General features: G+C 37.7%; 1 protein-coding gene across 1 annotated transcript in view; it reads right to left on the bottom strand.

Annotated features, from left to right (window-relative positions):
• LOC109399688 (uncharacterized) overlaps window positions 1-13,448 on the bottom strand; it is a 235,566-nt gene extending 222,118 nt beyond the window's left edge. The window contains exon 1 of the mRNA XM_019672199.3: window positions 11,598-13,448. The gene's annotated coding sequence lies outside the window, so the exon portion shown is untranslated. The remainder of the gene's footprint in view (window positions 1-11,597) is intronic.
• Window positions 13,449-15,434: the final 1,986 nt, after the last annotated feature.

Raw genomic sequence — 15,434 nt, 5'->3', positions numbered from 1 at the left:
TAATATGGCGACATCCATATTAAGCTAAAATCGAATGTCAGCAAGATGACCAAGTGTTGTCATAACTTAATAATTGCTACCAATAGATATTGTAACTAAAAGAATAAAACACCAAACTCTTTGTAAAGAGTTCTGACAGTTGTATCGCTAGTTCAAAACGGTTATGAATTGCCAATATCGGAGAATTTTGTTTACTCTTAAATTCTGGTTTTATGGATGAGATCGAGAATACTATAAAACCCCCCCATCAACAGTTTTGTTGAAAGAACGGAGTGATAAATTGTGTGTTTTAGTTGCTGCTGTAATAAAACCATCATAAATATCAAACACAACTAATCAGCAATGGGATATTAACTTGGGATGTGTATTCCAGAGGGTTTCAGATTCGTAATAGTGGTTTTCAAGGGGTTTCAGGGGTGTTGCAGGGGATTTCAGAAGCATTCAAATTGACTTCATGGGCTGTAGGAGGATTCAGAGGTTATTACAGGGGTCCCAAGCAACACACTTGGACGTTAATAAGTTCCTATAATTTAAATGCAACTACATTGGATGTTGTGCCCTTTGTACCAATCGTCTTATTAACGACTAAATTGCAACGAAAAAAGCGCAAGAGGTGGAGCCAATATAAAACATCCATTCGAGTTATAAACGGTTTTAATTCGCAATCGATTTACAACCGAGATACAACTCATGGTCGCCTTACAAATTGTGACCGATTCGACAACTAGTCAGCTAGTCATCACATTCGTCTCTGCCAGTGATTATGTGTCAACAGTTTCATCAATGTGATTAATAATTGTGTGGGTAAAATTAACTGCAAAAAAAGGCTGAACGAGAACGTAAATTTTTGTGCCGCTCCTGATTTATTGGTCAATCATGCATTCTGGCTCAGTATTTTCAACGCGCCTCAGTCTACTCATCATTTTGCGAGTGAAAATTTAGACATTTGTAGTAAAAATGTACGCGCCATATTGCTTTGACTGAGTTCATTTCAGCAGCTTATTAAATGCACCCGTAAAATGCTGAAAATTAGTTTAGAATTTTTACTTGCTAAATTATGTCTAGGACAACATTGCTTCACACGGTAGGCCATAAACAACCAAAAAATGTAAACACTTGGACGTTTACTTCTCGACGACAATTAAGGGGATATCCACTTATAACGTAAAGGAATTTGATCATTTTTTGGACATCCCTTCCTTTATTTTTTTTTAGGAAACCCCAAATATTTTAGTACGGAGCATAAGATTTCTCAATCCCCCTCTCACTTCATACTATTACGTAATTTATGGATAGCCTCCAAATACCTTATGACTATTTCTCAATTTATCTAATTATGCTGCCAGCAACTGTGGAAGTGCTTGTAGAACTCCTGTTTCGTTGTAATGACCCAAAGAAGATGATAAAACTTCCGTACCATATATTTAAAAACGGAATGCTGTGTCTGACATTTTGCCTGATTAGGAATCAAAGTTGGTTCGAAAAAATGTCAAAATTTAAGCCAACGGAATGCTGCATCTTTTCGCCAGATATTTATAGGAAGCTTCGGAGCACCACTATCTAGTTCGAATGTAACATGTATTCAAACCCTTCCAGTGGTACCAGTCGTCCTGTACTACGTAAATAGTGCATAATTTAACAACAAATGGAGCATTTACCAGTGCTTGTCTATTCTTCTTGGTTTGAAGAAGGAATGGTATAATGTATGAATTCTTTATTGAACAATTTACTGATGTTTATGATGTTATTTCAATTTAATATGGAGCAACTATGGTATAATAATGAATCAATTATTTAAATATGAAAATCTACTTGCATTTTTTTAATGAAACAAAAATGTTTTACCACCAATTAATTTTTTAACCACTTTAATTCAATAAAAATATAGAATATGTTGAAAAATTTATGAAGTAAATGATACATTTTATTTTTACATGACTTCGTTTTTTTGGAAACATTAAAGTTTTTATAGCTCATTTTATTATTTTTATGATTTCAAAAACCTTTTGTCGCACATTTTGCAGCTTCCATCCCTTCTGTCAAAATTTTTCGTTATGTTCTAAATTAGTTCCAAGTAAACATGTTTATAACAATCAGTATCAATGTTTTGGTTGTTTTGGTTTGTAAACGATCGTAACTAAGATTCGTTGAAACAATCAGATTATACCTCAGTTACAAATTGGTTTCGCAAGTTTCAACTAACGATGACGTTTATTTACATTGCGCTAGTTGTTATAAATATGTTATACCACAGTTTGGCTTTAACAACATGATTTTAACATCCGTTGTTTCATGGAAACTCAGTTGCAACATGTTTGCAACGATGATCATTTCTATTTTAGTTGCAGGTGCTACTTGGGGTGTTCCATGGGATTTCAGGAGCATTCCAGGAATTTCAAGGGTGTTCATTGAGACTTCAAGGAGTTACAAGAGGCGTTCCAAGAATGTCAAGGGGTTTGAATAGCATTCTAAGGGTTTTCGAGGTGTTCCAGGGATATTCCAAGGGGTTTCAGGGGTTTTCCAGATATTTCCAGGAGTTTCAGATGCGTTTCAGGGGCATTTCAGGGGCATTACAGGGGGCTCTACAAGGGATTTTAGTGGTGTTCCAGTGGTTTCTATGGGTGTTCCAGGGAGTTCCAATTGTTTTAAGGAGTTTTAGGGGCGTTTCAGGGGATTTCAGGGTTATTAAAAGGTTTTTAGGGGTGTTACAGAGAGTTTAAGGAATACTCATGTGGATTCAAGCGCTTTCAGAAGAGTTTCATTATGCAAATGAATTTTCCTCCAGATGCTTGTAAACTTTACGTGAAGTTGAGCCTATAGAGCCCAAGAATTACAAGAAAAGTCGAAGGAAAAGCGTGAAAAACGATTATTATACACATATGGAGTGATTCTCTAACGCGTGCGCTTCAAACACGGAAGTTAACCCATTAACTACCATTCGCCTCCTATGCTTTCCATTGTTGTCGTGAAAAGTTAGATGGAGCCCCTGGTATTTTATTAGAATACAAATCTGGGAATGCCAGAAGTCGTTTGTTCCACCTCAAGGTACGTTTCACCCCAACAGCACCTCAATGTAATATTTTTAAAATGGTATATTTGATTCGGTAAATTTGATATCACCAGGGCCAAAAGTTGACGTCTTTTAGTCAAAATGATAAACTATCTTCCAAAACGCAAGGCACCCATAAAATCATCTTCGTAATAGTTATTCAACCAGGTTTGCTTAGGGGGCGCATATTACCACTTTCCTCTACATTCCTGTATCATGTCAAAAGCTTTGGATTTCATCTACATAAAGAACCTACACATAAATCTAACTTCGAAAGATTTATTTAACCCTTCAGGATGCGCGATGTTGTTTATCCCGACTAGAAGATTCTAACAAATATATAACATAATTATAACAAACTATGATATGTATAACTCATTATGATATAATCATGTTTAACATCATTGGTGTTTAACAATATTATAACTCAATTGTATCATATTATGTTATAAATGTTGTTCAATAACTCATTGTGAAATAATTGAGTTCTGATTTTTTGACATTCAGAACATCATTTTACACAATTGTATCAAAATATGATAGAAACTAGTTTTCTTGAAGCTAAAATTTATATCATATTGTGTTATAATTTTGTTCTGATTATAACAAAATAGGTTATTATTTTGATTAGACCGGTGTACTTTTTGTTACAGTTTTAGTTATTTTAACATCATCCTGCATCTAGTTTATAACAAAATAAGTTAAGGAAAAAAATCATATCATCATAACACAATGTGTTATAAACTTGATATATTTTTCTAGTCGGGATAGCACCATCGCTGTTCAGTTTTAGCATCAAACAGGCGCGCGTCCTTAAAGGTTAAAATATCGAAAATGAATAGTATTAAAGTTGACAGACAATCTTCATAACTGCACGACTGCAAAAATACTAAAGCAATTTAAATTTTTATTATCAAGATAAACATATCGTAACGGAGACGGTGTGTTTATAACAATAATGTTTATTTCGTAATAAAAGTGTACTAACCAATTCTCTTTCTGGCTACGCCCATAGAAATTTATTTTGTTATAAAATAGTGTATTATTGCCCATCCGGAAGGGAAGTAAAGCGTGGGTCCCGAGATGAACTAGCCTAGGGCTAAAAACCTCGTTAATACAGATAAAAAAAAATATTGTATATGCAACTCGTTGCAAAATTCGATGATTTCAGCACTCATCGTATTTATCCAAATATACGAGGCTTGCCGAGTTTTATAAATACGAAGAGTTCTGAAAAATCGAGTTTTGCAACGAGTTTCATACAAAGTTGTATGCAATGATTTTTTTTTTTCCTTATACAACTCAATTGAGTTGCATAATGAACATTATGCAACTCATTTCAGTAACATAATGAACAGGTACGAAAAAGTAGGTCATTATGATACCGAAATGAGTAGTATAAAATAGAAATTATGATACTGAATTGCATAATAGTAGTTTACGCAACAAGAAGCAGAATGAAGATTTTTACAGCACGAGTCGTATATGTATTCAATGAGGCTTGCCGGGTTGAATAATTTCAAATCGAGTTCTATACCGAGTTGCGTACAACGTTTTTTTGCAAATAAATTTCCGCGCTTGAGGATAGTTTTTACAAAACTTTTTCATTAATCTGCACACTGATGTCCATATCCAATCATGTCCATAGCCTTAAGCATGTCTGATCACACCAGGTTATACTGTGCAGGTGTAACAAGTTTTCTAAACTGCGTCCAGGGAGCATTGAGAAGTTGATCACTACGCAACCAAAACCATTGTTGTAATGAACCATTACAGCACTGCTAATTTGGTGTGGGAAAGTAGGCTTTTTCCAGTCAAATTTCCGTGAGGTAAAAGAGCCTGTTACGATAAGAAATTGCAAAAAAAAAACTATGCACATCTTAACTAAGCAAAAAAATCTGTGGCTTAAATAGCCGATTCTGATACAGAGTTTGAGCCCCCCCCCCCCCCCCTCTTTTATCTACACCAATGCTGACTTATTTCTTGGAGCCGCTTATTGGCTGTTTAGTATTCAACACACACAAAAACTTCTCTATGCAGCAGGGAGTCTGTCTGTCCAATAGTCTAGTTTGCTCGTGCTATAATGAGACCATCAGATTTCTGTCCGAAGCATTTATTATCGGGATGGAAATACCTACTTGTGTATGCAGGTTATCACTTCCTTCAAAGGCTTATGCCTTTAATTCCGTTAATAGTGCTTGTCTGCAGCAGATTATTTCCAAGTGGGAATCAATTCTCGTAAAACGGAACAATGATATGATGTCCTTCAACTCTGGTTGAATACAAATAAGTGTAAAGGAATAGGGCAACGATCTCTCTTGACAATTTTCACTTCCACTAAATGCAAATCAAATTACCTAGAAAATGGCATCATACCTATCTTCCAAGCATATATAATCATTTCATTTCCGACTGTTGATGCACGGTTCTTGTAAAACCAAATCGTAAAAAAAAAACAGACAATGCTGTACGACCACGGGATGATTCCAAGCAGCCATTGTTGCCTTCCACGAATCACCCTTCCATCCCTGGGAAAGCTCACACTAGCTTGAAAATATGAGAATTCCGCATAATCAACCTCTTATCCTCTTATGAGGACGCCCACCTCTTCAAAACGGCACTTCGCGTTCGTGGGACCGGACGGTGAGATGAACCTGAACAAAAAAAAAAAACAGTCGGAGACAGTTGGAGTGGAAAATGCGATTGCAATTCATGAAGGACAGCGTGGGCGGGAAGGAAACAAAGCAGCGGGTTTTTGTATTGGTGAAATTGAAGGGAAATTGTCATATCATTCAATCATAATATGGAAATAATGAAAAAATATTCGAAGGCACACGGTGAATGGAGCCCCCACGGTGAATGGCACCTTGACGGTACGTATTTCCTGTTGAGGTTTCCAACAGATACATCAATTGTGATAGCACATACATCTCTGATCGTTAGTTCAGAGATGAGTGTAGGAACTATTGCGTTGTTGACAAGCACACAGGCTCGAGGCATGACACGTGAGCTTGTCATTTCATTGTTACTGAAAGTAGCAAAAAACCGGTCTCACAAGGTTCCCTAGATAGAAATTTCCCTTACGAAAGTAAGGTTCTTGTACCAAGGCCACTATTGCTGTACCATTTTGCATAAGTCTGCAAAGATTGGTCGTTGCTGTTCTTTTATGCTGAAGATTGATCTGAGCTATCCTAACCGTAGCCACTACCCAAACTAGGTAAGATTAAACTCTTCGGAACAACAGCACAACAAAGAACAGCAACAATAAAACCAAATCGGTATCGATTGGAAAACGCCAAAGGCGAGGATACACAGAATACACTGTGTAAATCGCTTAATGCGAAACCATATAGGTGAAAATTTAAACTAATTAACAACATCTTCATAATCCCGCCCTTATTTAGCCTCAAGTGAGACTAAAGAAAGGCAGCCGATTGTCTCGGAGAAACACAAGGTCCACTGCACCATTGCTCCGGTTAGCGCAGTAAGGGCTACATACTGTGGAGGACGCCCTAGTACTCCACAGGCTCCGTTAGCGGTTAGGTTTTTATTAGACCCCCCTAGCCATTCATTCCTAGGCACGGTAAGCATAAAGCCGCACGGCAAAGGCACGGTAAGCATAAAGCCGGAATCCCTGATAGAAATCCTGATAGAATTCCTGAAAGAAACATGAAGCAATCCTTGAAAGAAATCCTGGAAAAATCTCAGGATAATTCCGGAAGGGATGAATGGAAAGGGAATTTTCAAAAAAGAACCTCAAAGTTCCAAAAGAAACCAATTATAAAATATCGGAAGGAATCTCAGCAGAATCCCTGAAGGAATCATGGAAGAAATCGTTTGAGTAATCACGAGAGTATCCCCAAAATAATATCTGAAAGAATGTCAGGATGAAACCTTGAGAATGTTTTGAGAGAATCCCTGAAGGAATTTTGAGGGAAATCCCTGAAGGAATACCGGGAGGATTTCATGAAAAAATCCTACAGGGGTCCCCAAAGGTCCCTGTCGGGATCCCTTAAATAATCTCAGGAGGAATTGCGGGAAGAGTTAATGGAGATATTTGCGATAGAAGTCAATAGAGAAAATAATAGAGGAATCCCAGGAGCAATAATTTTTGAAATCCCGGGTGAAATCCCATATTAATTATCTATAAAAATCCTGGGAGGAATCTTGCTAGGAATATCTCATGGAATCCCTGAAAGAACACCTGACGGAAATCCAGGAGAAGTTTTTGATGAAATTTCAGAAGAAATAGTTAATCCCGGAAGATATCAATGAAGCATTACCGGGAGGATTTTCTAAAATAATCCAAGTGGAAACGCCAAAGAATGCCGGCAGGAATCCATGGAAGAATTTTGAAGGAGTTCCTGAATAAATTCCATAAACAGTCTAGGTAGGAATCCCCGCCGGGAGGAATTTATGAAGGAATTTCAGAAGAAACCCCCTAAGGGTTCTTGGGAGGAAACAATGCAAAGATATCGGAAGCTATATCGTACTGGGAATACCCTCATTCCAAGATTCCTTGGAAGAAGAAAAGAATTAAAATTTTCCAAAAATAATAGGTAGGAATCTTTGAAGCAATCCCAAGAACATATACAGTTATTCTGTAGGAATCTATGAAGGAATTAATTCAAGAACACCTTGGAACTCTTGAAAGAATTTCGGGAGATTTTCTAGATAATTCCCTTTACCCTTTGGAGCAGGGGGGGTCATATATGACCCCAACATAAAAACGGCTGTACAAATTCACCCATTCGTTGAAACAGAATACTGTCTACGGCAAAGTTGTTGCAAATTAAGTCCTGTATTAGGCAAAAATGGGAATATTTGTATTTGGGACTTCATTGATAACCTAGAACATCCTGAACGCTATGAAATTGGGAAAAATAAAATAATTTACACACCAGTTGTTCAAGAACTCAACTTGGATGTGGGTTACGTTTATATGTATTCATTTAGCCTTTGTCAAGAATATCGAAAGGTGTTTCATATTCTGGGATGTTTTAGGTGTTCCAAACTATCATATAGTGAAGTCCTTCAAATCTTCAAGAATAATTTTAAGTATTTTCGCCACAAATAATAGCATTGCATAACCTACTGGGGTCCGTGAAGCTCTTGACATCTACATATAGACACTATAGGTATATTCCAGATCAACCAAACTACTCTGGAGTTCAGAACTTCAAGTCTACACTCGTAAAAATATCCATATCTGTTATACTGACTAACGTTGCATAATCAACCGCAGATACTTTAGTAATCTGAAGTATACAAGCTTATTATAAACCTTTGGGACATTCAGGGTCGTCCAAACTCTTCTATAATGAAGTCCTTCAAATCAGCAAGAATATTTTTTTGTGTTTTCGCCATAAATAATAGTATTGCATAATCTGTTGGGATACGCAAAGTTTTTGAAATCTCAACTGATATTTAGAGACACTACAGGGATACCTTGGAACTCAGAACATCAGGTCTATCTGTTATACTGAGTAACGCTGCATAATCAACCACAGTTACTGGAGCAATCTGAAGTCTACTAGCCTATTATAAACCTTTAGAACATTCAGGGTTGTTCAAACTGTTCTATAATGAAGTCCTTCAGTTCTACAAGAATAAATTTTTGTGTTTTCGCCATAAATAATACCATAGCATAATCTGCGGGGATACGCGTAGCTCGTGAAATCTCAAATGTCATTTGAAGACACAACAAGGACATTTCTGGTCAGCCAAACTAACTTGGAGTTCAGGACATCAGGTCTACACTCGTAACAAAAGCCATATCTGCTATACTGAGTAACGTTGCATATTTATCCGTGGTTACTGGATCAATCTGAAGTTTACCAGCTTATAATAAACCTTTGGGACATCCAGTTTCGTCCAAACTATTCTATATTGAAGTCCTTCAAATCTACAAGAAAAACTTTATGTGTTTTCACCATAAATAATAGCATAGCATAACCTGCTAAGATCCGTGAAGCACTTGAAATCTAAAATGTCATTGAGAGACACTATGAGAATGATCCAGGTCAGCCAAACAATCTTTGAGTTCAGAACTTCAGGTCTACACCCGTAACATTATAGCTATATCTGACATACTGAGTAACGTTTCATAATTAATCGCGGTGACTGGATCAACCTGATGTCTACTATATATTATTATGAACCTTTGGGACATTGAGGGTCGTCCAAATTATCCTGAAGTTTAGCTTTTGATAGTAACAGTAGTTATTCTCACAAGGGACTTAAGACTGTAATCTGTAATCTCCCTGGCATATCATGAGTCATTTCAAGACTACTCCTGAGACCATTGCTACAGGTCCTACACTTGTGATGAAAGCTTTTGCCACAGGAACAATACGTTTTGTTATATATTTTTGGGATATCATGGGGTTGATAAAAACAACCTCTGTAACTTCCAGAAGACATACTGGACATGATAGATTACAAATCGTAGCTTTGTATAATGAAAGAAGTTACCGTTACACCTGTAGACTTTATGATCTATTCTCAAGAGCAGTTTGGATAACCTAGGATATCCCGACTGATCGAATACTGTCTATTAACCTTTCAGAAGACTTACTGGACATGATACATTACAAATCATAGCTTTGTATAATGAAAGAAGTTACCGTTTCACCCGTAGACTTTAGGATCTAAGCTGAAAAACAGTTTGGATGACCTAGGATATCCCGACTGATCTGATACTGTCTATTAAACTTTCAGAAGACTTACTGGACATGATAGACAAATCGTGGCTTTGTATAATGAAAGAAGTAACTGTTACACCCGCAGACTTTAGAATCTAAACTCAAGAACAGTTTGGATGACCTAGGATATACAGAAAAAAATATGTTGCATTATCTTCTACCCTTTTTATGCTATTGACCAACAAAACTACAGAAAAACGTAGAAAAATCTCCATGGTAATGCTTGGAAAAATTCCGGCTTCAAAGGGTTAAGTAATACTTGCAGGAATTCCATGAATACTTCTGAGTGGAATAGGGAGGGTTTCCATATGAAATCCTGTCACCCATTCCAAAAGGTGTCGCGGGAGAATCAATCCTGGTTCCTGGATCCTGGATCAATCCTGGTAGAAATCCCAAGAACATTCCATAGAAAAATATCGGGGGAATGGTTTTCTACGTTCATAGATAAATTCTTGCAGGAGGCCTTTTACGTAGAAAAAGTTATTCGTCACATGAGTTACATCCCAACTAACCATCACAAAATCAAAATAAAATGTATAAGGTTTTATGACTAGTTGGTCATCAAAATGTTATTAGGGGTCAGTGACATCTAGTGCGATTATTTCAAACCAAAAGCCTTTTCGAAACCCGGTTTTTTACAATAGAATGGTTTTGTTCGATACGCCTACTTTATATCTCTTTAGTAAGTCTAGATATTAGGAACATAATTTGTTTCACCTCTGTGCCACCTATCTGAATAACTTCTTACTATTAAAAAAATGCTTTGCTGGACTAAGTACGAACAGATAAACATTTTTGCTGAAAACACAAAAACTTTCGCTTTGTTGGACTGAAATATTTTTAAATCAAATCAATTATACGATAGCTCCACCTAGTGCAAAACTTTCTAACAAGAGAGGTTTGTAGAAAATATACATATGAACAACTCTGTTGAAGACGTGAACTTGAAAGCTTTAAAATCAGAAAAACAAAATTATTTATGAGCCAATTACAATGTAATTGTTCGCCATGTACGATTGAGGAGGAACTTCTGAACAATTTCTCCGAACACAGTATTCCTAAATATTGTATGGTTCTCAAGGTTTTCACTTGTATAAAAAATCGTCATCGTATGGAGATGCATGACAAAGTCAATTATTTTGCGTTTGACTTAGCTCTGCAATGTAGTTTTCAGAGCGGGAATGGTATCCTTTGAAACGTTCAGTAATTTTCCTAAGCACTCATCAGACTCAATCCACTGCTTTTCCAGGAAAAAGAATGTTTACGCACGTGATTCCAACTGCGCTACCAAATGGAACCAGGAAGGAGATAAGGTCGGGTACCTCTAACTGGTTGAAGCTGATGGTATAGCTACCGTAATAGGACATCGACCGACTGACGTGGAGGTTCCGATTAGGCTGGCGTTTGATGTTTTCTCTCGGGTGAATCGAACTAATGGTAAATTGATTGATGACAACGGAGCTATCGGATGATTAATTGATTGGTGTACTGTGTGGCTTCTCTGGTTGACTGAAACGCCTTTTGGGTAATGCAAAGGGGATTACTGATTTGGTGATGGGATGGAAATGGTGTTTATCTTATTCTGTTAGGCGTGAAGTCGCTGCTGAGACCCATTCTGCTTTCAGTTTGTTCTTCATTTATTCTATGCCAAAGGAAGTCAAAGAAATTTTCATTACAAAATGATGCTTAACCGGCTAGAGTCTCGACGTATTGACGTCTCCATACGAGTGAATTTTGTAATGACAAGGACATTTGCTCTAATGCATTCAAGTTTCAAGTTTCATACATTGTGAACAATCAAATGTGCACAATATCGTTTTCTTATATAAATAAAAAGTACTCACCATTTAAACGCCGATACTTATCCAATCATCAGAAGAAAACGGGGAAGAAAATTTGTCACAACCGTTGTCGCGTTGGCTGCAGGTTCAGCAAATCCAAAATCCTTTCAGTGAAAATCTTTCTATAGCTTTGTTGTTATTCACACCTTTCTCACATCGATACTCCACCGTAAATCCGTAAAGCTATTTCCACCGTCTCACCGCATTGAGGTTGAATGAATCTCAACCTGGTTCACAGACGCGTTTTTCCTTTGCTTCCGACCAGGTGCCAATCTTTCACTTCCTGCTCCTTGCTGCTTATGACGATCCAACCAAAGGGGACGGGCGGAATCGAAGGAAATCTCTTTTTCTTCTGCGTTTTCAATTGAAACACTTTTTTCTCACCCTCACGGGGATAAAATTAAATTGGAAATTTTTTACCTACTTTTGCTCGATTACGCGCATCGAATAAATCATCTCGAGCTCACCGGCAGTACGCTAACTCAAGAAGGGGATAGGCTAATCCAGGGGAAATCACATTGCTCTCGATCCTTGGAAGAGGAATTCTCCCGAGTGACTTGTGCGACGGCGAATGACGATTTCTACGAATTGTACTGATTACCTCACCCTGACACCGGTTCTGCTATAATGCTTGGACGACGATTGGCTGGATTGAGATGCAATCCTTTGGGAAACTTGGCAGCAGCTGTATACCAAATTACCTTTTTCTTTGCGGGTGACTTTGTGGGTGACTTTCTTCTTTGGTTTCACGACTGTTTGGGATGACGATGACTCTATGACCTTAAGTTCAAAGTTACGAGTCATACAATCTTCTCAGCTTGTTGCTTTCTGGATAACACAGCACCGATCCAATGGAGACGCATGGTTTCCCTTATCTTTATTTATCCTCAAACATTGTAGTTTTATTATCACTTCTTATTCACTCTGTACAGTTGAACCGTTTCCACTTTTCACCATTTCTACTCGCAAAGGTTGCACCACAACTTCGCGGTTTCTGGTTTACGATCGTAGTTTTCCAGCGGCGTTAACTTCCATTGCCTGGCAAACAACGAGTGGAAGTAATTCCCCCGTTGGCTGGGTTCATTAGCATAATGAATAATTCCTCGCAAACTTTTCAGACTGATTTATCTTTGTTGAAAATATTTTGAACCAGTTCGCGTTTCACGCTTTATTATCTTTCTTTCTTGTAACTTCCGACTTTGTAAGCCACGAAAATTTGCTAACTCTCTTCTTCCGAGAATCACTTATTCTTCAATATATTTGGAACATTTACTAGCTACGATCACCACTTCGAATCCGAAGTCGAATGAAACCTTTTTCTTCATAATCATTTTTCTTTAACCTAAACCTTATCCAAATTTATTACTAAAGAAAACTATTCCCAAACTATTCCACCAAAATCACTTCCCACAACTTTTTCCCAACCTTCCAATCAACTGTAATGATGTTATCTCCACATGATCCTAAACAACTCACACTTGCCACTTCATAAAGCACCAGTCCAAATCCTCCTTCACCCACACGGAAAACCAAAAGTAGGAGGGGGAACCGCTTCCACTTTGATCTTGGTCAGAACCTTTCCCAAAACTTCAAATCCATTTATCTTCCCGTTTTTTTTTTCTTTGAAATCGATTCCACCACGACACAACTTCACGAGCAAAGGGAACCGGAAACACGCTTTCCCTTGGCAAAAGTCAGCAACAAACTGTTTGCCTCTTCGGTTGGCACTTAGATGGTCTGCCCTCAGTCGGGTCGGGACAGCTGCAACCGAATCCGGAGGTCCTGGCCGTGGTTGGTGAGAGAGCGAGCGCTCTCCTGCTCCGCTCGGTATTTACTGCCGCGACAGAAGCAACAGAGTGAAAATCCCGTACCAAAACCGCACCACCACCGGTAGAGCTCCTACATTTGCGGGGGAACTTACGTATCAGGATCGGAGCTTTTTTTCTTTCTCTCATTCTCTGCTGAGAGTTCGTAGGATGCAAGTACGAATGCCGAAGCTTTAATGCAGTAAATTCAACTGAACATATGATAAGGAGCCTAGGTCGGGGAAAAATTGGACCGGCTGGGCCGTTTCATAGAAGAAAAATACTGTTGGAACTTTCACACGTAATAAAGTTATTAGTGCTTGGGCTGAATTGACTTGAATGGTTACCACTGGCCAGTCAAATATGTGTGTTAACCCTCGAGCCGAGCCATCGCGCTGTTGCATTTTGTACAACACGTTGAAAAATCTCGCTTTTTGTACTCAGCATTAGTGTGGGGTTGGCGGCGGTGGCCAACCACGCGACTGAAGGAAGGTTAACTACGAGTTTTAATGCAACCATTTTTTGGTTTTCCAAGAAAAAATCAATTTGAATAAAAATCTATATTACAGTCGCGTTTCGACTGATGGTGTTACCCACATCACACCCACCGTTATTTCCAGGTTGTCTTCCAACCAATTTGGTTCATTTTCGGTTTATGACAAGTATTTTTAATTGCAGTCAACAAAAAAAAAATGCTGTACTAAATATTAGACAGCTGAGAAATCTAGCGTAACATGGGCCTAAGTGCCTTTTGTAAACAAACATGTTTCGGTCGCTGTAGGGTTTTTCGTTTATAACGTTGAATATCAATTAAATTGTGCTTCAAAAGCTCTTTCAAACGGAAATATTGCGATTCACTTCGCGAAATTTCATTTAAATCAGATGGCGAAAACAGGTACTTGAATTAAGACAATGATCCATTATGCTTCAAGATGGTATTTCCATGTATAAAATCATAAATGAGCTGAATATTCATTTCAATTGGTCATTTGGAGATGCTCTTCACCCACATCGTACCAGGTACGCTCATCACCTTCGACGAGAACAGTTCCGAACGGAGATAGGACGGCGTAGATTCTCGAGCATAGGACCAATTATATACAACAATATTCCTGATAACATCAAAACTGCTCCAACATTCTTTATATTTAAACGCAAACTAAAGCAATTCATTCTGAATATCCCTAGAAATATGTTAGTGAACTAGATAGAATTATCTTAAAATTAATTCAAATACTCGAAGATATATATCGAACAAACCTTTAAAAAAACATTAGTTCAGCAGGAGAAGTTCAAACCATTGTATTTCCCGTTGTAAATAAATAAATGAACACTGGCGTAGCTAGGGGGGGTTCCAGGGGTGCCTGGCACCCCCTAGAACAAATGTGGCACCCCCTAGAATTTTCCAGTCACCCAAAATTTAAAACTGCAAACAATAATTCCAATATTTATTAAGGCAGCATCCAGTTATTACGTAACGCTAAAATCGGCCATTTTTTGACCCCCCCTTCCCCCCTCCGTAACGCTTTTTTGTATGAAAATCCTAAAATTTTTGTATGGACCGTAACGCTCGGTCATACTCCCCCCTCCCCCTAGAGCGTTACGTAATTTGTGGACCCGGAATAACTTATATTCCTGTTGTACGCAGTTTTTGGCGCCTAACTTTTGAATGTTTGTCGACATGGTTAAATTCAATGCTTTAAAACAAGTACGACCATGGTTTTCATCAGTCAACGCGGTGGAAATTTTACAGCAAAACATTTTATTATAATAAATAATATTTTAAATAGACAATTAAAAATTATACTTTCGGGGTGATCTTGATCAGTCAGTGAAATGCCTTTGTAAGTGCTGAACATATTTTTTTCTATCTGAATTAACCACCCTAGAATGCGAAAAGCTATGCAAAACTGTTACAAATTTAATTTAATTATTAAAGTTAAAAGTTTATTGAATTTGAAGAAAACGCCTGAAAGTATGCAATTTCCTCACTTATTATGTGTATCAATATTGTACTTCCGGAAAAGTACAATTT

This window comes from Aedes albopictus, chromosome 3, assembly GCF_035046485.1.
Source record: "Aedes albopictus strain Foshan chromosome 3, AalbF5, whole genome shotgun sequence".
In the NCBI taxonomy this organism is placed as follows: domain Eukaryota; kingdom Metazoa; phylum Arthropoda; class Insecta; order Diptera; family Culicidae; genus Aedes; species Aedes albopictus.
Note: the sequence above shows the minus strand (reverse complement) of the source record. Positions and strands in the feature narration are given on the sequence as shown.